Consider the following 25,272-nt stretch of genomic DNA (forward strand, 5'->3'; position numbering starts at 1 on the left):
CAATGCTATCCCAAAATTGCCCCGCCATACCCTACCCCCCACACCACCTACTCCCACTTCTTGGCCCTGGCGTTCCCTTGTACTGAGGCATATAAAGTATGCAAGACAGATGGGCCTCTCTTTCCAATGATGGCCGACTAGGCCATCTTCCAATACATATGCAGCTAGAAACATGAGCTCGTGGGGGGGGGGGGGCAGTTACTGGTTAGTTCACATTGTTGTTCCACCTATAGGGTTGCAGACCCCTTTAGCTCCTTGGGTACTTTCTCTACTCCTCAATTGGGGGCCCTGTGATCCATCCAATAGCTGACTGTGAGCATCCACTTCTGTGTTTGCTAGGCCCTGGCATAGTCTCACAAGAGACAGCTATATCTGGGTCCTTTCAGCAAAATCTTGCTAGTGTATGCAATGGTGTCAGTGTTTGGAGGATGATTATGGGATGGATCCCCTGGTATGGTAGTCTCTAGATGGTCCATCCTTTCCTGTTAGCTCCAAACTTTGTCTCTGTAACAAAGTTTGGCCTCTGTCTTTGTCCTTCCATGGGTGTTTTGTTCCCAATTCTAAGAAGGAGCAAAGTGTCCACACTTTGGTCTTCGTTCTTCTTGAGTTTCAAGTGTTTTGCAGATTGTATCTTGTATCTTGGGTATTCTAAGTTTCTGGGCTAATATCCACTTATCAGTGAGTACATATCATCTGAGTTCTTTTGTGATTGGGTTACCTCACTCAGGATGATGCCCTCCAGGTCCATCCATGTGCCTAGGAATTTCAAAAATTTGTTCTTTTTAATAGCTGAGTAGTACTCCATTGTGTAAATGTACCACATTTTTTTGTATCCATTCCTCTGTTGAGGGACATCTGGGTTCTTTCCAGTTCTTCCCCACATCCCACTTCCTTTTCCGCTCTGAGCAAGTTGATGCACTCCTGAATATCCCTGGAACCTGGATACATCAAGTCTTCGTAGAACTAGGTGAATCCTTTCCCAGTGAGGCCAGACAAGGCAACCCAGCTAGAACATATCCCACACAAAGGCAAAATCTTTTGGGATCACCCAGCTCCAGTTTTTTGGACACATCTGAAGACCAAGTTGCACATCTGTTATATGTGTGCTGGCAGGCCTAGGTTCAGTCCTTTTATGCTCTTTGTCTATATGACCTGTCAGTTGGTGACAGTGGAGTGTTGAAGTCTCCCACTTCCATTGTTGTGTGGTGTTCTCTCCTGATATTAATGTGTGATTTAAGCTTTAGCAATGTTTCTTTTACAAGTGTAGGTGCCCTTCTGTTTGGGGCATAGATGTTCAGAATTGAAATATCATCTTGATAGATTTTTCCTTTGATGAGTATGAAGTGTCCATCTCTCCTTTGATTAATTTTGATTGAAAGTCTATTTTATTCTCTAGCTGCATATGTATCAGAAGATGGCCTAGTCGGCCATCAGTAGAAAGAGAGGCCCATTGGTCATGCAAACTTTATATGCCTCAGTACAGGGGAACGCCAGGGCCAAGAAGTGGGAGTGGGTGGGTGGGGGAGTGGGTGGGGGAGCGTGGGGGGACTTTGGGGATAGCATTGGAAATGTAAATGAAATAAATACCTAATAAAAATAATAACAATAAAATAATAATAAAAATATGCTTATATGTATAATTCTAAAATGTATTACTTTTATAAAACATGACTAGATCTTTCTGAAAATTAATATACCAAAAAAAAAAAAAAAAGAATGGCTACCCCAGCTTGCTTCTTGGGTTCAATTGCTTGGAAATTTTTTTTTCCACTTCTTTGCTCACAGGTAATGTCTATTTTGTTCCTAAGTTAGGTTTTTTGTATGAATCGGAGTAATGGGTCCTGTTTTTGCATCCATTCTGTTAGACTATGTCTTTTGGGGAAAATTTAATCCATTGGTGTTGAGAGATATTAATAACAAGTGGCTTCTATTTCCTGTTATTTGGATGTTGGTAGTGTTTGTGTGTGTGTGTTTATGTTTCCCTTGTCTTTGCTGGTATGGAATTATTTATTTCCTATGACTTTTTGGATATAATTATTCTCCTTGAGTTGGAGTTTTATTTCTAGCTTTTTTTGTATAACTGGATTTCTGGACAGATATTGTTTGAATTTGGAATTATCTTGAAATATCTTGTTTTCTCCAACTATGGTGATTGAGGGCTTTACTGGGTATAGTAGTGTAGGTTGGCATCTGTAGTTTTTCAGAGTTTGCAAGTTATCTGTGCATACCCTTCTAGCTTTTAAAGACTCTGTTGAAAAGTTGGGTGTAATTCTGAAAGGTCTGCCTTTGTATGTTACCTGTCCATTTCCCTTGGTGGCTTTTAATATTTTTTATTTGTTCTGTCGATTTTGTGTTTTGATTATTATGTATCAAGATAATTTTCTTTTCTGGACCAGATTATTTGGTATTCTATACGCTTCCTGTATGTGTATATGTATACCGAAACATACTGAAAATATTTTCTGGGCCTTGGTGTTGGGACTCTTCACCTTTTATTCCTATTATTCTTATGTTACGTATTTTAATGGTATCCCAGATTATCTGGAGATTTTTATAATGGCCCTGCATTTCTGCTTCACAGCTGGGGTATGGAAACACAGGTACAGGAATCTAGTCTTGAGCTAGTGAACTCCAACCATCTTAATTTAAGAGTTTCAAGTTCTGAACTTTTGCTATTACCTTACCAGTTTTTCTGTCTGGTGGCTCGGTCCATTGTCCCACATTTTATGTTATGAATTTTTTAGATTTAAGAATTTCTTTGACTGATCTATTGTATGTTCTACACCTGAGATTCTCTCTTCTAACTTCTGTATTCTCTTGGTGATGCTTGCATCTGTTGTTACTTTTCTGAATACCATGCAGGTTTTTAAAATTTTTATTTTATTTGTAATTCATTTTTAAACTTCATGTTCCATTCCCTGCCCCTCCCCATCCACCCTCTGACTGCTCCCTATCCCACACTTCCTCCCACTCCATCCCATCACCATGTAGATGCACCCACTCCCACCCCACCTAACCTCTAAACTTCCTGGGGCCTCCAGTCTCTTGAGGGTTAGGTGCTTCATCTCTGAATGAACACAGACCTGGAAGTCCTCTACTGTATGTGTGTTAGGGGCCTCATATCAGCTGGTATACGCTGTCTATTTGGTGGTCCAATATTTGAAAGATCTTGGGGTTTCAGATTAACTAAGACTGCTGGTCCTCCTACAGAATCATCCTTCTCCTCAGCTTCTTTCATCCTCCCTAATTCAACCACAGGGGTCAGCTGCTTCTGTCCAATGATTGGGTGCAAAGAACTGAATCTGACTCTTTCAGCTGCTTGTTGGGTCTTTTGGAGGGCAATCATGATAGATCCCAGTTTTTATTACTTTGCTCTGTAATACAGATTTAAGTCAGGGACAGTAATAACTTTAAAAGTTCTTCTATTTTACAGGATCATTTATGTTATCCTGAGTTTTTGTCCTTGTTTTAGTTTTTTCATATGAAGATGAGAATTGCTCTTATAAGGAATGTAAAGAACTGAGTTAGAATTTTGACTGGAATTGCATTGATTCTGTAGATTGCATGGGACATCTTTCTGTCTTCTGATATAGTCTTCAATTTCTTTCCCCAGAGAATTGAAGTTCTTGTCATTGTTGTTCTTTTACTTCCTTGTTTAGAGTTACGCCAAGATATATTATTTGTGGCTATCGTGAAGGGTATTGTCAGTATAATTTGGTTTTCAGAATATGTGTTCTTTGTATAAAGGAGGGCTTTTTTTTTTTTTTTTGGGTTTGGTTTGGTTGATTGGTTTTTGTTTTTTAAGTAAATTTTGTATCCAGCCACTGTGCTCAAGATGTTTATCAGCTGTAGGAGTTTTCTGGTACAAGTTTTGGATTAGCATATCTATACTATTATATCTTCTGTGCATAGTGATTCTTTGCTTAATCCTTTCCAATTATATCCCCTTGATCTCCTTTAGTTGTCTTATTTCTCTAGCTAGGACTTCAAGTACTATACTAAAGATCTAAGGAGAGAGTAGACAACCTTGTCTTGTCACTGATTTTAGTGGTATTTCTTTACATTTCTCTCCATTCAATTTGAAGCTGGCTATTAGCTTGCTGTATATTGTTTTTATTGTGTTTATACGTGGGTATTGTACTCATGATCTAAGACTTTGAACATGAATCAATGTTGGATTTTTTCAAAGGCTCTTCAATACACAATGAGATGATCATGTGTTTTATTTTCTTTCACATTGTTTATATAGTAGACTAAGTTGATGGATTTTTTATAAATTGAACAACCTTTGTATCCCTTGGATGAAGCCTACATGACAGTGATGGACAATGTCAAAGATCTGTCCTTGTGTTGGGTTTGTGAGGATTTTATTAAATATTTTTGCATCAATGTTCATAAAGGAGATTGGTCAGAAATTTTCTTTTTTTATAGCTTTTATATGATGTAGGTAACAGCATGACTGTGGCTTCCTAGAGTGAGTTTGGCAGTTCCTTCTATTTCTATTTTGTGGAATAGTTTGTGGAGTGTTTGCATTACCTCTTCTTTGAATATCTCATAGAATTCTGCACTAAAACCATCTGGCCCTGGGCTCATTTTTGTGGAAGTCTTATAATGACTGCTTCTATCTCTTTAGGTGGTTATTGGAATATTTATATAGTTTACTTGAGGTTGATTTAACTGTAGAAAGTGATATTCATCTAAAAAATTATCCATTTCATTTAGATTTTCCAATTTTGTGAAGTTCAGTGTTTTGTAGAAAGACCTAATGATTCTTTGAATTTCTTTAGTGGCTGTAGTTATCTCTCCCTTTTTATGTACATTTTGTAAATTTATGTACTGTCTCTCTGTGTTTCAGTTACTTGGGCTAATTGTATATCTCGTTCATACTCTGAAATAACAAACTCTTGTATTTGTGGATTCTTTGTATTATTCTATTTGTTTCTAATTGATTGATTTCAGCCCTAAGTTTGATTATTTCCTAGAGTCTATTCCTTTTGGGTGTGTTTGCTTCTTTTTTCTAGAGCTTTTCAGTGTACCTTTATATATTATTATGAAATTTCCTTATGAAAACACTGTGTTATGAACTTTCCCCTTAGCACTGCTTTCATTGTGTCCCATAAGTTTGAAAATGTTGTTCCCTCATTTTCATTATATTCTAGAAAGTCTTTAATTTCTTTATTTATGTCCCCCCTGCCGATGTGATCATTGAATGGAGAGGTGTTCAGTATCCATGAATATGTAGGCTTTCTGTTGTTTCAGTTGTTGTTCAAGTCCAGCTTCAATCCATGGTGGTCTGATAGGATATAAGGAGTTATTTCTATTGTGTTATGTCTATACAGATTTATTTTGTTAGCAAGCATATGTTCTATTTTGGAGAAGGCTTCATGAGGTGCTGAGAATGAAGTATATTCTTTTGTGTTTGGATGAAAAGTTCTGTAGCTGTTAGGTGCATTCGTTTCATAAATTCTGTACATTCCATTATTTCCCTGTTTAGTTTCTGTCTTGATGGCTTGTCAGTGAGTGAGAGCTTGGTGTAGAATTCCCCACTATTAATGGGTGGGGTTCATTGTGTGGTTTAAGCTTTAGTAATGTTTCTTTTAGAAATATGGATTACCTTCCTGTTGGGGCATTGATTTTCAGAATTGAAATATTATTTTGGTGAATTTTTCTTTTGATGAGTCTGAAGTATCTTCTGCATCTCTTTTGATTACTTTTAATGGAAAGTCTATTTTTATCAGATATTAGAATAGGTACTCTAGCTTGTTTCTTGGGTCCATTTGCTTGTAAAACCCTTTTCTAGCTCTACTTCTTGTGTTTTCTTGGGTGTGATTACCCTCACCTTGAGTTAGAGTTTTACTTCTAATATGCCCTGTGGGGCTGGATTAGGGGAAAGATTTTATTTAAATTTGGCTTTGTCATGGAATTTCTTGTTTACTCAGTTGATAGTGATTGAAAGTTTTGATGGGCAGAGTAGTCTAGCCTGATATCTGTGAGATCATAATTATTTGCCTAGGCCTTTCTGGTTCTTAAATTCTTTGAGAAGTCTGGTATAATTCTTTTTTTTTTTTTTTTGATGTTCTTTTATATATATATATATATATATATATATATATATATATATATATATATATATATATATATTATTACGTATTTTCCTCAATTACATTTCCAATCCTATCCCAAAAGTCCCTCACACCCTCCCTGCTCCCCACTCCCCTACACACCCATTCCCACATTTTGGCCCTCGTGTTTCCCTGTACTGGGGCATATAAAGTTTGCCTGTCCAATGGGCCTCTCTTTCCAGTGATGGCCGACTAGGCCATCTTTTGATACATATGCATCTAGAGTCAAGAGCTCCGGGGTACTGGTTAGTTCATAATGTTGCACCTACAGGGTTGCAGATCTCTTTAGCTCCTTGGATACTTTCTCTAGCTCCTCCATTGTCTGGTATAATTCTAATAGGTCTCCTCTTATATGCTACTTGGCTTTTACTAATTGTGACTTTTACTATTCTCACTTTGTTCTGTAATTTTATTGTTTTAATTATGATACAGTGGGGAAATTTTTCTCCTCCTCCTCCTCCTCCTCCTCCTCCTCCTCCTCCTCCTCCTCCTCCTCCTCCTCCTCCTCCTTTTATTCCTATTATTCTTAGGTTTAGTTTTCCATCATGTCCCAAATTTCCTGGAAGATTTTTTTTGTTGTTAGAAATTTTTATTTTATTTATTTATTTTGTTAATCATTGTTTACACATTAAATGTACCAATATGGAAAAGACTTTATATTCAATTACCCACAAACACACACACACACACACACACACATACACACACACACTCACACACAAGCATGCAGGACTACGCATAAAATCTGATGGGTTACTGATGTAAAAGAAAGCATTATAAATCATGTTTTTTTTCTAGATATGCTGCTTTTAGATGTCATATTGAAAATTTGAGTGAAAGCTCCAATTCAAACTTATTTGTAACCTTGCTATGGAGGAAATTATTTCCTTCTCAACTCTTTGTCTAAAACACATCAGAAGATGCTGTTTCCGGCTAAGAAACATTACATATGTTTCAACTGTAGTGTTTCCTCTGATAGACATATCAATTTATTCTATTTTATTTTGTATGTCTGAGATTCTCTCTTCTATCAATTTCATTCTGTTGGCGATGCTTGTGTTGGTATTTCCTGTTCTCTTTCCTGGACTTTCCATCTCCAGGTTTGCCTCAGTTTGTTTTCTCCATTGCTTCTATTTTCATTTTCAGGTCTTGAACAGTTTTATTCATTCCTTTCACCTGCTTGATTGTGTTTTCCTGTATTTCTTTATATTTATTCATTACCTCTTTAAGGGCTTCTACTTGTTTGTTTGAATTTTCCTATATTTCTTTATAAACGTCCTTTTTAAAGGCCTCTATCATTTACATAAGATTACATTTAATGCCACTTTCTTGAGATGCAGGTATATTAGGATACTCAGGGCTTTCTGTAGTAGGATAGCCTGGTTCTGGTGGTGCCAGAAGGCCCTGACCTTGTTGATTGTGTTCTAAAGGTGGCCTTTACCCATCTGGTTGCCCCTAGTGTTGCCAGGCCTTGTAGTTCCTGATGGGACCTGGTATTTGGGGCTGCAATTAAAGCTGGTAATCCCTTATGAGAGCAAGCCTCTGTGGATGCAGGTAGAGCTGGTTTTCCCAGAGTGTACCCAGATTTCAGGGATGCAGGAAGAGCTCATAGAAAGTGATAACTTCAGGCTGCGTTTTGTCCTGCATGGTGGCAAGCCTCCAGGTATGTATGGAGAGCTCATGGTCTCTGATAATTGCAGGCCTCACTTGGACCTGGCAAGCAGCAGGCCTACAACAGGAAGCAGTTGTTTTTGTTTTGTTTTGTTTTTTCAATGAACTGCTAGAGTCCATGGCTGGGCGAGTCCTACAGATACAAAACTACAGGATCTCCATGACACAGGGAAACAACAGGATATCTGAGTGGAGTTCCAGTGAGGTTCTAGTACTGATAAAGTAATAAAAGCCAGAGGCCTCATTTATACCAGACCAAGGAGTTATTGCAATGTGTATTTACAAACAAAAATGTGTGGACAAAATGGAATATTAAAGGACAAAATGTGATACACTATAGCCTCTGCAATGAGGTTTTTTTCCCTCTCTTGGGTGGGAGGTTGCAGAAGTGGAAAGTGGCTATAAAGGGAGGGGGACGTGAGTGGGTTTGGGATCCATGATATGAAATTCACAAAGAACCAATAAAATATTTTAAAAATATATGCAGAAGAGATGTGAGAGAAAGCAGTAATCACCTGATCGATAGGTGAGATACTGAGTGTGCTTGCCAAGTTGATTGGAGGTTCTCTAGATTCTTTCAGACACAGGAATTCTCAGTGTGTTCCACACTTATAGATCATGGTATGGTTGGAACAGTGGGATGTTGCCTGGATCTCATTACCATGAGTGAACCTTCTTACTTTATCAAAAATTCATATGACAATTACAATCAGGGAAATTATATTCAAAGATGTGATCTCTTGAGTCACTATGAAGATACTGCAAGAAGGATAAATTATTTAATTTTTTTTTTAATTTTTACTTTAGTTATTATTTATTGTTTGAAACTGACTTACAGTTCAAAGAATAACATTGTGTGGAAAATAGTTCTGTGGATTTTATAAATAATAATATAAATATAAATAAAAATAATAAAGTTCTGAAGCAATTAGGAGTTAGTATTTATCAGCAAATAATAAGCAGAAGATATAATCTGTAATAATATTTAGAAATTGATTATAAAATGTGTATTTGCAGTCTACATAAAATGCAAACTTCATTTCTGAGTGTTTATTCATGAGTAGATTGGCTATAAAGTGAAATACAGTTTGGAGTATTATGGAAGAGATTTCATATCAATATTTATTCTTTTCTATCTTCTTTATCATCTTAGTGGCTTTTCATTGGCAGTACATGAGGAAAACAGAAAACAAGCAAACTCTTGGACATGAGGAAAACAGAAAACAAGCAAACTCTTGGACATGAGGAAAACAGAAAACAAGCAAACTCTTGGTCATTGTTGGCAGCTAGTCCTTTAGATATTTGGTATCCTGACTTGAATTGACAGACTATTTTGAAATTCTCTTGGCTGAGACTCACTTGTCTCTGGTAATTTGTTCAAGTGCCTAGGAATCGATTTGAAGCAATGCAATGAACATTTGCTTTTAAATTTTTTAATTAATTACTTTATTTACATTATAAATGTTGCCCCCTCCTTTTACCCCTCCCAGAGTTCATCAATCCATCCACTTCCTTTTTCCTCTGAGATAATGCTCCCCTACCCACCCACACTCCATTCCCCACCCCTGCATTCTCCTCTTAAGGTATCAAGTCTCTGCAGGATTTGGTTCGTTCTCTCCCACTGAGGCAAGACAAAGCAGTTTTCTGCTACATATATGCCAGGGGTCATGGACTAGCTTTGTATGGGATATACATTTTTGAAGCAAAGAGCTATCTGCTTCTGGATTCATTTTGAGATTAAGAAAGTCCTAGCAGTCTTTCCTAAGAGTAGCACACACTGGGCTTGTATTTGTCATAGGTGTTCGTCATCATTGCAATCAGACAATATAGTCTTGGAATTAAATGAATCAGTGCACAAATATCTATGTAATAGGCATGTTACAATGCTTTATTGTTGCCTTTGTTTTTACCATGTTCTGTATTACATGATATGTTATTGTTAAAGTGCTACAGCATTGATGTAGAAAAGACATTTACTGTCTATGGCTGGAAAGTGTAGCATTATTTCATGATCATTGTGTCTATGTGACAAAAAGAAATGTGGAAATTTATTCCTTTACTTTCTTTCCAATACACTTTGCACTCCGTCAGTGGTGCACTTCATGATAAACAGCATATAACACCCATTGCAGATGAATAAACAGGTAAATAAATAAATAAATAAATAAAGTCCCAGAGCCAGCTTGGAGGAAGGTTTGATAATCTGAACCATTACAGAGGTGAAATTTCATTACACAGATGGTGACATCCCGATGTCTATCATCAAAACACAGCAGGTAGAAACTATCAGCCAGCTCCATTCCCATGTATAAAATTACACTTTTATTAATGTCACTACAGATTTCATTATACAGAAAATGATATTGCACAGGTCTCCAGCACTGAGGGGGTGACAAGCAGAGGGTGAAGAGATGGTAAGGAGAGACAAGGGTGTAGGTGTTGGGAAGGCAGGATGAGGAAGGAGGAAGCCATCTGTGAAGAAACAACAAAAAGAAACTAATGTGGACTACCTGGGACTAAGGGTGGTGAGCTGGTGTGTGTGTGTGTGTGTGTGTGTGTGTGTGTGTGTGTATTCTCACAGAATGTGCTGCTAGCTCCTGCTGATTTTTGATTGATTCCTTGCCAGACATCCTTTTCAGGTTCTGACAGAGGTTTTAAAGGCCCTCCAGTGAGGAATAGGGAAATTTTTAAATAATTTTTTATTAATGAAAGATGACAGGTATTCCATTGTTTCATCAGGATGTTACACAAATCCAAGTAAATGCCTCTGTATTTAAAATACCTATCCCCATCCCCACCCACTTTGACTGATATGTCAGAAATGGATAGATCAGTAAAGGAGAAAGAGAGAGACAGACAGACACAGACACACAGAGGGATTTATACAAACACATACATGCAAACACACTGACACAGCTAATTATATGGGCATGGGGGGTTTAAGACATACCCAAACCAAACCATTAAACAAATTATGTGCACTTCTATATGTGTGGTTACTCCACTACACTAGGGAAAAAAGGAAGAAGGGGCAGAGAAGAGGGGCTCAGTGGGTAAGGTGATTGATGGGCAACATAAGCAATTAAATTTAGATCCCTAAAATTCATATTAAAAATAAAATAAACAAACAATAACATCAAAAAAATAAAAAGCAAAACAAACAAACAAAAAACTATGTGTGGTGGTAAATATCTCTAATATCAATTTGAGGATGAAAAATATTTGCAGACCATCCATTGTAAGAAAAATTTGAAGTCCAAGGTTCATTGTAAGTTGCTGGTCCAAAACTAAGGTAGAGCACAATTAACAATGAAATTTATCGATCTGCAGGAGACATCTTGGTTCCCAGACTCCATCGAGACTAGTCTGCACAGGTGAGAGTGTGGACTACAGAAGCTAACAACTTCTGGGACAGGCATGAGCCACAGAGCTTCTGAGGCAGCTCCTTTTTCGGGCTCCAAACATCTGGGCACCTTCCCTGCCAGAGGAGAGGTGTCCACCCGGCCATGAGCGCTTTGCCAGAGCATCTGCAGGAGACATCTTGGTTCCCGGACTCCACCAAGACTAGTCTGCACAGGTGAGAGTGTGGACTACAGAAGCTAACAGCTTCTGGGACAGGTCCTGTTTCGGGTCTTCATCTTCTGCCAGGAGGCAAGTCGGAACTCCAGATATCTGTGCACCTTCCCTGAAAGAGGAGAGCCTGCCTGCAAAGAGTGCTCTGACCACTGAAATTCAGAAGAGAGCTAGTCTCCCAGGTCTGCTGGTAGAGAATAACAGAATCACGAGAGGAACAAGCTCTAACCAGAGACAATTATAACAACTGACTCCAGAGATTACCAGATGGCAAAAGGCAGACGTAAGAATCTTACTAACAGAAACCAAGACCACTCACCATCACCAGAACCCAGCACTCCCGAAAACCTAGACCCGGATTTAAAGGCATATCTCATGATGATGGTAGAAGATATCAAGAAGGACTTTAAAAACTCACTTAAAGAAATACAGGAGAACACTGCTAAAGAGTTGCCAGTCTTTAAAGAAAAACAGGAAAACACATCCAAACAGGTGATGGAAATGAACAAAACCATACTAGACCTAAAAAGGGAAGTAGACACAATAAAGAAAACCCAAAGTGTGGCAATGCTGGAGATAGAAACCCTAGGAAAGAAATCAGGAACCATAGATGAAAGAGGAGAGCCTGGCTAATTAGTTACCTTGATACATAATTATATAAAGACTCAACTAAGAAAGATTAAATCCCATTATGAACATAGATATGAAAGTACTTATTAAATACTTGCAAAATGAATTCAAAACACATCCAAATAATCATCCATCATCGACAGGTAGGTTTTGTTTCCTACACGAAGGGATGGTTTCACTTATAAAACTCAGTCAGTTTAATCCACCATATAATTAAACTGAGAAAAATTTCTACATGATCTTCATTACTGGCAAGAAATCCAACAGCCTATCAATGATAAAGTCCTGAGGAGATTAGAGATACAAAGACCTTACCTAAATATAATGAAGACAATTTACAGTAAGCCTATAGTGAACATTAGATAAAATGGATATAAAACTCAAAGCATTCCAACTAAAATCAGGATCAAGACTAGGCAGTATAGGAAGCAGATAATGAATTTTTATTTGTACATGTTAGGATAGTACATTGTCAGTGACTCTTAAAACTTTACTTGGAAACTTCTAAAGCTGATAACCACTTTCAGCCAAGTGAAAGGATACATGATTAACTAAAATAATTCAGTAGACCTCTTATATACAAATAATAAAAGAATAAAAGTTAGGAGACAGCATAAGGGAAGCAGAAAACCGGTCTGACCAGGGGCACAAGTTCCTTCCAGTCAGTGCCAGCACCAGTCACCTAGGGCCCAGAGTTGGCAGACACCCCCAAGTTCCCCAGAGGACTCTCCTCATGATCTTAGGATCACTGGTGAGTGGAACACAACATCTGTTCCAATATAATCACACAGGAAGTGAGACAGCAAAAGGGAAGCAGAAAACTGTCTTGACCAAGGGCACAAATCCCTTCCAGATGGCACCAGCACTGGGTCATCTTGGGCAAGGAATCTTCGGACACCCTCACAGTCCCCAAAGGACTCTCCACGCGATCTTAGGATCACTGGCCAGACAGCTTTATGGTCCTCAAAGGAGATACCATTTCCAGGCACTGTAACACGCCCAGGATCTTAGGACAACAGGATCCCAGGATAACAAGAACTGGGTCACACCAGTATTTCAGGATCTGAGAGGAAGCTTGACAGCCAAAACCTCTGACACACCCAGAATCTCAGGTTCACAGGAGCCCACAATCAAAGGATCACAGAGAAAGCTGGACTCTGAGGAGTCCTGAATCAACTGGGACTATAGGAAGAACAGGCTCCAATCAGATATATTGAGGGCAGCAAGCACTTGAGAAAATCAGATGGCAGAAGGCAAGCATAAAACAGAAGCAACAGAAACCAAGGTTACTTGGCATCATCAGAACCAAACTCTCCCACCTTAGCAAGTCCTGGATACACCATCACACCAGAAAAACAAGACATGGATCTAAAGTCACTTCTCATGATGATGATGAAGGACATTAAGAGGGAAATAAAGGAAAACACAGGTAAACTTCTAGAAGCCGTTAAAGAGGAAACACAAAAGTCCCTTAGAGAGTTATAGGAAAACACTACCAAATATGTCATGGAATTGAACAAAACCATCAAGGATCAATAAAGAAACAATGAAGAAAACCCAAAGGGAGACAACTCTGGAGATAGAAACTCTAGGAAAGAAATCAGGAACCATAGATGTGAGCATCAGCAATGGAATACAAGAGATGGAAGAGAGAATCTCAAGTGCAGAAGATTTCATAGAGAACATGGACATAACAATGAAAGAAAATGCAAAATGCAAAAAGATCCTAACTAAAAACATCCAGGAAATCCAGGAAACAATGCCAAGAACTAACCTACGGATAATAGGAGTAGATGAGAATGAAGATTTTCAACTTAAAGGGCCAGCAATTATCTTCAACAAAATTATAGAAGAAAACTTCCCAAACCTAATGAAAGAGGTGCCCACGAACATACAAGAAGCCAAGAGGATCCAAATAGACTGGACCAGAAAAGAAATTCCTCCCGACACATAATAATCAGAACAACAAATGCACTAACTAACTACAGAATATTAAAAGCAGTAAGGGTAAAAGGTCAAGTAACATATAAAGGCAGGCCTATTAGAATTACACCAGACTTTTCACCAGAGACTATGAAAGCCAGAAGATCCTGGACAGATGTTATACAGACACTAAGAGAACACAAATGCCAACCCAAGCTACTATACCCAGCAAAACTCTCAATTACCATAGATGGAGAAAACAAAGTATTCCATGACAAAACCAAATTCACACAATATCTTTCTACCAATCCAGCCCTTCAAAGATAAAAACGGGAAAACATCAATACAACCAGGGAAACTACACCCTAGAAAAAGCAAGAAAGTAATCCTTCAACAAACCTAAAAGAAGACAGGCACAAGAACAGAATCCTAACTCTAACAACAAATAATGACAGGAAGCAACAATTACTTTTCTTTAATATCTCTTAATATCAATGGACTCAATTCCCAAATTAAAAAAAAAAAATAGACTAAAAGAATGGCTCCACAAACAGCACCCAGACCCAACATTTTGCTGTTTATAGGAAACCCATCTCAGGGAAAAAGACAGAAACTACCTCAGAGTGAAAGGCTGAAAAAACAATTTTCCAAGCAAACAGTCTGAAGAAAGAAGCTGGAGTAGCCATTCTAATATCAAGTAAAATCAACTTCTAACCCAAAGTCATCGAAAACAAAACAAAACAAAACAAAAAAAAGAGGGGCACTTCATACTCATCAAAGGTAAAATCCTCTAAGAGGAACTCTCAATTCTGAATATTAATGCTCCAAATGCAAGGACAGCCACGATCATTAAAGAAACTTTAGTATAGCTCAAAGCACACATTGCACCTCACACAATAATAAGGGGAGACTTCAACACCTCACTCTCATCAATGGACAGAACCTGGAAACAGAAACTAAACAGAGACACACTGAAACTAACAGAAGTTTTGAAAAAATGGATTTAACAGATATCTAGAGAACATTTTATCGTAAAACAAAAGGCTATACCTTCTTCTCAGCACGTCATGGTACCTTCTCCAAAATTGACAATATAATTGGTCACAAAACTGGCATTAACAGATGAAAAAATATTGAAATTGTCCCATGCATCCTATCATATCATCATGGACTAAGACTGATCTTCAATAACAACATAAATAATACAAAGCCAACATTCATGTGGAAACTGAACAACACTCTCCTCAATGGTAACTTGGTCAAGGAAGAAATAAAGAAACAAATTAAAGACTTTTTAGAGTTTAATGAAAATGAAGCCACAACATACCCAATTTTATGGGACACAATGAAAGCATTTCTGAGAGGAAAACTCCAAAAAGAAACTAGAGAGAGCATACACTAGTAGCTTGACAGCACACCTAAAGGCTCTAGAACAAAAGGAAGCACATTCACCCAAGAGGAAATAATCAAACTCAGGGGCAAAATCAACCAGGCAGAAAGAAAAGGAACTATTCAAAGAATCAACCAAACGAGGAGCTGGTTCTTTGAGAAAATCAACAGGATAGATAAACCCTTAGCCAGACTCACTAGAGGGCACAGGGAAAGCATCCTAATTAACAAAATCAGAAATGAAAAGGGAGACATAACAACAGATCCTGAAGAAATCCAAAACACCGTCAGATCCTTCTACAAAAGGCTATACTCAACAAAACTGGAAAACCTGGATGAAATGGACAAATTTCTAGACAGATACCAGGTACCAAAATTAAATCAGGATCAGATTAATGACCTAAACAGTCCTACTTCCCCTAAAGAAATAGAAGCAGTCATTAATAGTCTCCCACCCAAAAAAAAAAAAAAAAAAAAAAAAAAAAAGCCCAGGAGCAGATGGGTTTAGTGCAGAGTTCTATCAGACCATCAAAGAAGACCTAATTCCAGTTCTTCCTGAACTATTCCACAAAATAGAAACAGAAGGTATTCTACCCAATTCATTCTATGAAGCCACAATTACTCTGATACCTAAACCACATAAAGACCCAACAAAGAGAAATTCAGACCAGTTTCCCTTATGAATATCAATGCATAAATACTCAATAAAATCCTCACAAACCGAATCCAAGAACACATCAAAATGATCATCGATCATGACCAAGCAGGCTTCATCCCAGTGATGCAGGGATGGTTTAATATATGGAAATCCATCAATGTAATCTACTATATAAACAAAATCAAAGACAAAACCACATGATCATCTCGTTAGATGCAGAGAAAACATTTGACAAAATCCAACACACATTCATGATACAAGTCTTGAAAAGATCCGGAATTCAAGGCCCATACCTAAACATAATAAAAGCAATCTACAGCAATCCAGTAGCCAACATCAAAGTAAATGGTGAGAAGCTGGAAGCAATCCCACTAAAACCAGGGACTAAACAAGGCTGCCCATTTTCTCCCTACCAATTCAATATAGTACTTGAAGTCCTAGCCAGAGAAATTCGAAAACAAAAGGAGGTCAAGGGGGTACAATTTGGAAAGGAAGAAGTCAAAATATCACTTTTTGCAGATGATATGATAGTATATATATATGACCCTAAAAATCTCACCAGAGAACTCCTAAACTTGATAAACAGCTTCAGCACAGTAGCAGGATATAAAATTAACTCAAACAAATCAGTGGCCTTTCTCTACACAACGAATAAACAGGCTGAAAAAGAAATTAGGGAAACAAAAACTTTCACAATATTTACAAATAATATAAAATACCTTGGTGTGACACTAACTAAGGAAGTGAAAGATCTGTATGATAAGAACTTCAAGTCTCTGAAGAAAGAAATCAAAGGTCTCAGAAGGAATCACCATGCATGAACTAAAGCTGAACTACAGAGCAATTGTGACAAAAACTGCATGGTAATTGTATAGCAACATACATGTAGACCAATAGAATAGAATTGAAGACTCAGAAATGAACCCACACATCTATGCTCACTTGATCTTTGAAAAGGGAGCTAATACCATCCAGTGGGGAAAAAAGACAGCATTTTCAACAAATGGTGTTGGCACAACTGGTGGTTATCATGTAGAAGAATGCAAATTGATCCATTCTTATCTTCTTCTACTAAGGTCAAGTCTTATCTTCTTGTACTAAGGTCAGTCAGCTATTGGATGGAACACTGTGCCCCCAACAGAGGAGCTAGAGAATGTACCCAAGGAGCTGAAGGGTTCTGCAACCCTACATGTGGAACAACAATATGAACTAACCAGTACCCCCAGAGCTCCTGTTTCTAGCTGCATATGTAGCAGAAGATGCCCTAGTTGGTCATCATTGAGAAGAGAGGCCCTTTGGTCTTGCAAACTTTATACGCCCCAGTACAGGGGAAACACCATGGCCAAGTAGTGGAAGTGGGTGGGTAAGGGAGCAGTGGGGGGAGGGGTATAGGGGAATTTTGGGATAGCATTTGAAATGTAAATGAAGTAAATACCTAATAAAAATCGAGGAAAAAAGATAGAATAAATTTAAAAAAGAATGAAAATCAATGTTTTAACACTCTTCACAATATCCTCAAATAATAAAAAACATCTTATGGTAACTCTAACCAACCAAGTGAAATATTTGTATGATGAAAACTTCAGGTCTTTGAAGAAATAAATTCAAGAAGATATCAGTAGATGGAAAAATCCCCCATGCTCATGGATTGGTAGTAACAACATAATAAAGATTACAATCCTAGCAAAAGCAGTCTACATATTCAACCAATTCCCATCAAATTCCAACTAAATTCTTTAAAGAACTTGATAAGACAATTCTCAATGTCATATGGAAAAACAACAAAGTTTAAAAATTAAACAAATAAAACAAACTAGCTAACACTATAGCTAAAACCATCTTGAACAATAAACAAACTTCCAGAGCTATCATTATTCCTGACTTCAAGTTGCACTACAGAGCTATAATAATAAAAATCATATCATATTGGCATCTAAACAAATGTGTTGATCAATGGAACCAAACTGAAGTCCCAGATATATTTTCACACACCTGTATCCCTCTGATTTTTATTTAAAAAAAAATAAAACAGAAATACACAATGTTAAAAGGAAAACGTTTTCAACAAAGGAAGGTCGTCTAACTGGATATCTGCATGTACAAGAATGAAAATAGACCTGTACTTATCACCCTGCTCAAAACTCAAGTCCAGGTGAATCAAAGACAACAACTAAAACCAGACACACTAAACCTGATAGAAAAGAAAGTGGGGAACAGCCTTGTATGCATTGGGACAGGAGACAACTTTCCCAATAGAACTTTAACATTACACACACTATGTTCAACAATTAATAAATGGGATCTCATGAAACTGAAAAGTTTCTATAAGGCAAAGAATACCACCAACTTGATAAAGAGGCAGACTACAAAATGGGAAACATTTTAAGCAAATTCCATATCCAATATGGGTATACTATCCAAAATACATAAAGAAATTAAGAAATTAGATGTCAAAAATAATTCAATTTTAAAATGGCCCACAGAGCTAAACAGTATTCTCAACAGAGGAATTGCAAAAGGCTGAGAAATACGTAGGTAAATGTTCAACGTTTGTTGCCATCAGGGAAATGCAAATCAAATCACTCTGAGATTCCATCTTAGACCTGTCAGAATGACTAAGATCAAAACCACAAGTGACAGCTAGCTCCTACTGACAAGAATGTGGAGTAAAGGAAATACTCCTTCATTGATAGTGGGAGTGCATACTATACAGCTACTATAAAAATCAATATGGCAGTTCCTTGGAAAAATTGGGAATTGATCTTTCTCAAGACCAGCTATTCCACTCTTCAAAATTTACCCAAATATACTCCATTCTGCTACAAGGACAATTGTTCCACCATATTCTTTTCAGCTTATTCAGAATAGCTAGAAACTAGAAACAACCTAGACATCCCCCCAACTTAAAAAACTGTTTCTTAAAAATATCAGCCACATTTACACAATGGAGCATAACTCAGCTCTTTAAAACTATAACATCACAAGATTTGCAGGCAAATGGATGGAACTAGATTAAAAAAAATCACTTTGAATTAGATTACAAAGACCCAGAAAGACAAATATGGTATATATTCACTTATAAGTATATATTAGCTGTTAAGTAAATGATAATTATGCTACAATTCTTAGACCCAGAGAGGTTAGGTAAAGACGAGGGCTCTGGTGAGGGGGATGCATGGATATCCCTGGTAAGAATAAGGGGAACAGATTCTGTGTGTGAACTGAACTGGTGGGGATTGGTGCCTGAATGGAGCCTTCATCCAAAGTCTTTGGTGTAAGATTGTACTGTTTAAAATGTAGAAAGAGAAATGTGGACAGCAGACCTACCTACTCTTTTGATGATAATTATTTCTTCATAATATTTTATCTTTTATCTGTTCATTAATATAAATTTTAAAATTTATAAATAAAAAGAATGTCTCTATTTTAATCTATGCATTAATTAGTAGATATGTATATTCTTCTTTGATAGACACCAAAGAAACCTCTGGATTATATGCTGAACATTTTTATGGTGATTACTAAAGAGTTTTCCTGAGTTACTGTGCAATTTGTACTATCCATTAGTAAATAAATAACCTTTCCTTGTAACCTACTTCTTATGGATATATCTTCTAAAATTTAGCAATTTTCATTACCCAGTAGCAATCAGGAAATGCATGTTTATGTGACAATTAAAAATTTTTGTTACACTGGCAGTGTTGGTGCACGCCTTTAATCCCAGCACTTGAGAGGCAGAAACAGGTGAATTTCTTAAGTTCGAGGCCACCCTGGTCTACAGAGTGAGTTCCAGGACAGCCAGAGCTACACAGAGAAACTCTGTGTTGAAAAAAACAAACAAACAAACAAACAAAACCAACCAAACAAGCAAAAACCAAAAATGTGTTACCTTACATAGGCTGGACTTAGGCCTCCCCACCCTTATTTAGCAGATGCACAGCTTAATGTTCACATGGATCACAAACAACCGGAGTGGTGGGGGCTATTTCAAAAGCTGTTGCCTGTACATGGGATATGTTCTAACTGGACTGCCGTGTCTGGGCTCAGTGGGAAAGGGAGCATCTAGCTTCAAAGAGACTTAAAATGCCAGAGTAGGGAATATGCAAGGGGCCCCCACATGCTTAGAGGAGAATGGGAGAATGTGTGGGGGAAGGATTGTGGGAGGGATGACTGAGAGTGGGTAGTGAGCAGACTGTAAAGTGAATATGTAAAAAAAAAATTAAAAAAACTGTGTTAATTCAGAGTAGTAATATTCAAATATCTATTCTTAGGAAGTATTTGTTCAAATTTTGCTTCTTATAGATCTGCTTTTTGTTTTTTGTTTTTTGTCTTTTTGGGTTTTTTGGACTGAAGACTGCCTTTTATCTGATCATTAATTTTAAGTAACCTGAAACTCAAGAAGAAAGAAATACTTCGATGAAGACTAATTTATCAGTTTCTTTTTTATGGCCTTGGTAGTCTTAGAAATATTTGCATATACCAAAAGCCATGTAGATGTCTCTGGTGTGGACTGCTTTCTGAGACACCGTGCTAAGCTGGAACTACCAATCCCCTGGGCAGCATAGTACAGCTGACCCCAACATCATGCTGTGGGTGAGCTGGCCCCATGGTCGAGAGAGAGTTGTCTCTCACAACCTTTGTAGGACATGATCTGGGCCCAAGGTCATAAGAGCAAAAGAGCTGATGCTACCCCTCATTGGTTGCAGCACTTCGGAGGGCAGACCCTGCATCTCTCCTGGGCAGTTGTAGAACTTTCTCTGGTTTCAAAGGGTGAGCTTGCTCTGAGGACCAGGAAACACGAAAGCTGGCCCTGCCTCTTGCTCATTGCAGCATTGGATGAACTAGCCAGGATAGTGCTGAAGAGCTCATCCTGCAAGTGTGGGCACAGAGAGTTGGCATGCTGACCAATTAAGCTACCTACCAGGCCCAGATACAGTTCATTGAGTTGGCTCACCTCAATATCTACCTTATCTATGATCTATCTGCTGTACTGAGTGAAAGAGAAGATCGTTCAAATAGAAAGCTTCAGGATTTCTATGACACAGGACAACAACAGTACATCTGAGCAGAATCCTTGTCAGGATTGGTTATAGATACTTTACAGAACCCAGAGGCCTTGAAATGGACCAATGACTCATTGCAATGAGCATTTCCAACTAAAGATGTGTGGTCAATTGGCTATATTGTGAGACATGCTAAGGCACTCTAAATGACCATGATTTTTTTTTTTTTATCTTGTGTGTATTTGTATTTTATTTTTGTTTTTAATTTTCTTTTGGACAGAAGGTTTTAATAGCCAAGGGTGGATAGAAATGGATCAGAAATTAGTAGTATTTGGATTACTGATGTGATATTCACAAAGAATCAACAAACAGTTAAAAGTAAAAGAGAAATATTTGCTTCTCTGAAGACTTAGTTCTGTTCTGCCTCTCTCTAGTTCTCTTCTTCACCCACAACTTGAACTTCAAGGGTTTTATTTACTACAATATGATTTCTTTGTGTCTAACTCTCATCTGGTAACTCTTAAATAGAATGTTCTAGAAATAAACACTTTTTAGATAAAATTGTGTTGTTTCTAAGTAGTGTGATGATCCATCACTTTTCTGCCCTGTGTTTGATGTGAAGACACCTATAGCTTACATTTATCCCATCCACGTGCCAGTTAAGATATCTAGGTTGACAGACACCCAAAGTTTAAAATTATCTGCAGATTCAGAAGATTCCTGAATCTTTCAGAATATATCTACAATGAATAAAAGGAATCTGAATGCTTAAAGAAACTTCATAGTCTTAATCTTCCCACCTTCTATTCATGCCAAGTTTTGAATGTCATGTAAATTGTATTTTAAGTATGACAGTCATTAAGTTTTCATGTTTCCATTTCTTCCTTGTGGATAATCAAAATCTCCTTCAATTTTACTTGAAAATAACTGTTGTGTACAAATAAATTACCTAGACAAATTTGACATTTGGATATATTAGTCTGCTTTCAGACCCTTCATCATTTACTGATCTGTTTATGTACCATTATATCATTCATAAATTATATTCAGATTTGCCACAATCAAAATCCAAATGATATCTTTTGATAGTTATCTGAGGTTTTATATCATCTTTAAGTCTGTTTAGATTACTATTTAGTGGTAGTCAGCTTGGTCATTTTACACTACATACTATGTAAAAATTATTTAAATGAAGACATCATTAAAACTCATTTCAATTTGTAGATTACTATATTTGCTCTGTGTTTCTATGCTAAAGTATACTTTATTGTTATAAATAATATCAGAGGAGAACATTATGGACTATATCTGTGATATACCACTAGGGTGTAGAGCCATGAGTATATAAAGTTCAAGAATATCTTTTGTTACAAAGTAAGTTCACACATTAGAAAAGATGTAAATGGGGAGAATGATAGAGGATGAAGATGACAAGGAGGAGGAAGAAGCAGAGAAGAAAGAGGGTAAAAAGCAGATGGTGAAGAAGGAGGGGATGAAGAACAGGAAGTAAATAAGGGAAAGAAGAAATGATAATGATAATGAAATGTAATGAAAATTTTCCTTTTGGTCTAGAATGAGGATTCATTTGAAAATTTTATAACTTTATTTTATCTTTGGTATCATGAGAGCACAAGTTATTTAGAATTATCAGATCAATTACTGATAAACGAAACCCACCCTGAATGTCGGGAAAATGAAAGCCAACTTGAATGTACAGACTTAGACAGCAGTCTTGACAATTGATTCTGAGAATTTGAGCCACAGATGCATGTGTGGAGTCAGTTCAGAGATAGTTTTATTATTACTTGGGTCAGCATTATATTGCTCTTAGGTTGATCATTTAAACATCTTCCTTCTTTAACCAGCTGTCAATCTGTGTTTTAAAGAAGATTGGCCCTAGTATGACTCAAGGAAGATTATGGAAACACTCAGGAGTAAAAAGAGGAACAATGGATTTGCATCAACTGTAGTTCTATGTCACCTGATAAATCTCCATTTCATGCAATACTAATTCCATTATGTGCCACACACAGTGTCAATCTCCTTTAGTCTAAAATATTAATAATTTCAGGACAACAAATTCAAATATGAAATTAGGTAAGAGACTGCCTCATCAGAAATTTTGATCTTGTATATGTGCATGACCCCAATAAGTATGGCAAATAAAACTATCTCCAATTTAAACAGAAGAGGCTTGAAACAGAAATGTATGTTGACTTGTAAATGGTTCAAAAAGTAATTATTGAAACTAGAGAAAATAGTTTCTTTTTCCTCTTAAGAGTATTTGCCTCTTAAGAGTGTCAGAAAATGCTGTTAAGTTACCTTCCTGGTGATCCATTAAATAAGAGGTGGCACACTAGGAGAATAAAGGAAAAGAAAGTAGTAAATGACTCTAACCCATCATGACCAATATCTAGTTATTCTTAGAACCCTTGTGATTAGCTGTGTACTCCACAAACATACAAAGGGCTTTGAGTAATTCACTAAGAAGTCTGGCCACTACAATATAGGCCAGCAATCATCCTGATTGTCACATCAACATTAGCTTGACATAGGATAGAGGCTAAAGTATGAATACTGACCTCCCATGCAGGCATGTGTCATCAATGACACATAACATGGGTATTTGTGGCAATGTGTACACTTAAGCTTCATGAAAGATAATGCTATTACTTAGCCATGGCTGTTGAATCTGGGCCTATAGTCTATCTCTACTGTGGAATGTGGAGTCCGACTTCACTTCAAACTCCTGAAAGCCACTCCTTAAAGCAAATAATGGATGATTATTGTAAGATTTTATAAATAGTTTCATATAAATAGTTTATAGAGGAATAATGATGCTCTGTAGGTAGCAAATAAAAAATTGAAAATGATATGTAAATCAATAAAATGGAACTCAGATAGTCTATGTGGTTTTGCTCAACAATCAACAATCACTGACAAGAAGTGAAGAAAACTCTACACAATGACTGGGTGAAGGGCTGAAAGGATCTGTAGACTTCCTGCCAAAGCAGTGCTCTAAGCATCCACTATTCTTTCATCAACACATGATTGCTTATTAGATGTTTTCATAAAGGACAATAAAAGCAGACAATAAGCAAACAAATAATCAAAACAAGGGAATAAAATCAGCTCAGTGTTTTTGCATCCTTGGTGCAAAACTGTACACTCCATTGTATGGCTGTCTCTAGAGTCTACTTCCTCACTGGGGAAAAGTCAGGGCACATGTTTGTAAGTAGAACATGGGATCAAATACATTATTCCCCTTCTGAGAGCTTTGTTAGCAGTGACAGGAGGATCTGCTCCAGGACTAGCAGGTCTCAGGCACCTGGAGAAGCCAGGTTGAGAAAGGGCAGGGAAGAATTGACTTTGATATTGTATGAGTTTGAATCTTTGAAGGCTGGGAAGGCAGAGAAAAGTATTTTTATAACAGTGCTTCCCAATACTGCACTAGAGCACATTGGGCATACACACCCACACATCAGTACAAAGCATAATCAGCCTACTTTGTTGAGTACACTTTGAGTTTCTGGAGTTGTGATTCTTTAATTTCTGGCCAGGTCTTTCTAACCTTTGGATGGAGCTCTGGTGGTATTAGGCTTGTATCTTTTTTTTTTTATATATATACTTTTTATTAGATATTTTCCTCATTTACATTTCCAATGCTATCCCAAAAGTCCCCCATAACCTCCCTCCCACTCCCCTACCCACCCACTCCCACTTTTTGGCCTTGGCGCTCCCCTGTACTGGGGCATATAAAGTTTGCAAGTCCAATGGGCCTCTCTTTGCAGTGATGGCCGACTAGGCCATCTTTTGATACGTATGCAGCTAGAGTCAAGAGCTCCGGGGTATTGGTTAGTTCATAATGTTGTTCTACCTATAGGGTTGCAGATCCCTTTAGCTCCTTGGTTACTTTCTCTAGCTCCTCCATTGGGGGCCCTGTGATCCATCCAATAGTTGACTGTGAGCATCCACTTCTGTGTTTGCTAGGCCCCTGCATAGTCTCACAAGAGACAGCTATATCTGGGTCCTTTCAGCAAAATCTTGCTAGTATATGCAATGGTGTCAGTGTTTGGAAGCTGATTATGGGATGGAACCCTGGATATGGCAGGCTCTAGATGGTCCATCCTTTTGACACGGCTCCAAAAATTGTCTCTGTAACTCCTTCCATGGGTTTTTTTGTTCCCATTTCTAAGAAGGGGCAAAGTGTCCACACTTTGGTCTTTGTTCTTCTTGAGTTTCATTTGTTTAATAAATTGTATATCTTGGGTATCCTAAGTTTCTGGGCTAATATCCACTTATC

Source organism: Mus musculus, chromosome 18 (assembly GCF_000001635.26).
Source record: "Mus musculus strain C57BL/6J chromosome 18, GRCm38.p6 C57BL/6J".
NCBI lineage: Eukaryota > Metazoa > Chordata > Mammalia > Rodentia > Muridae > Mus > Mus musculus.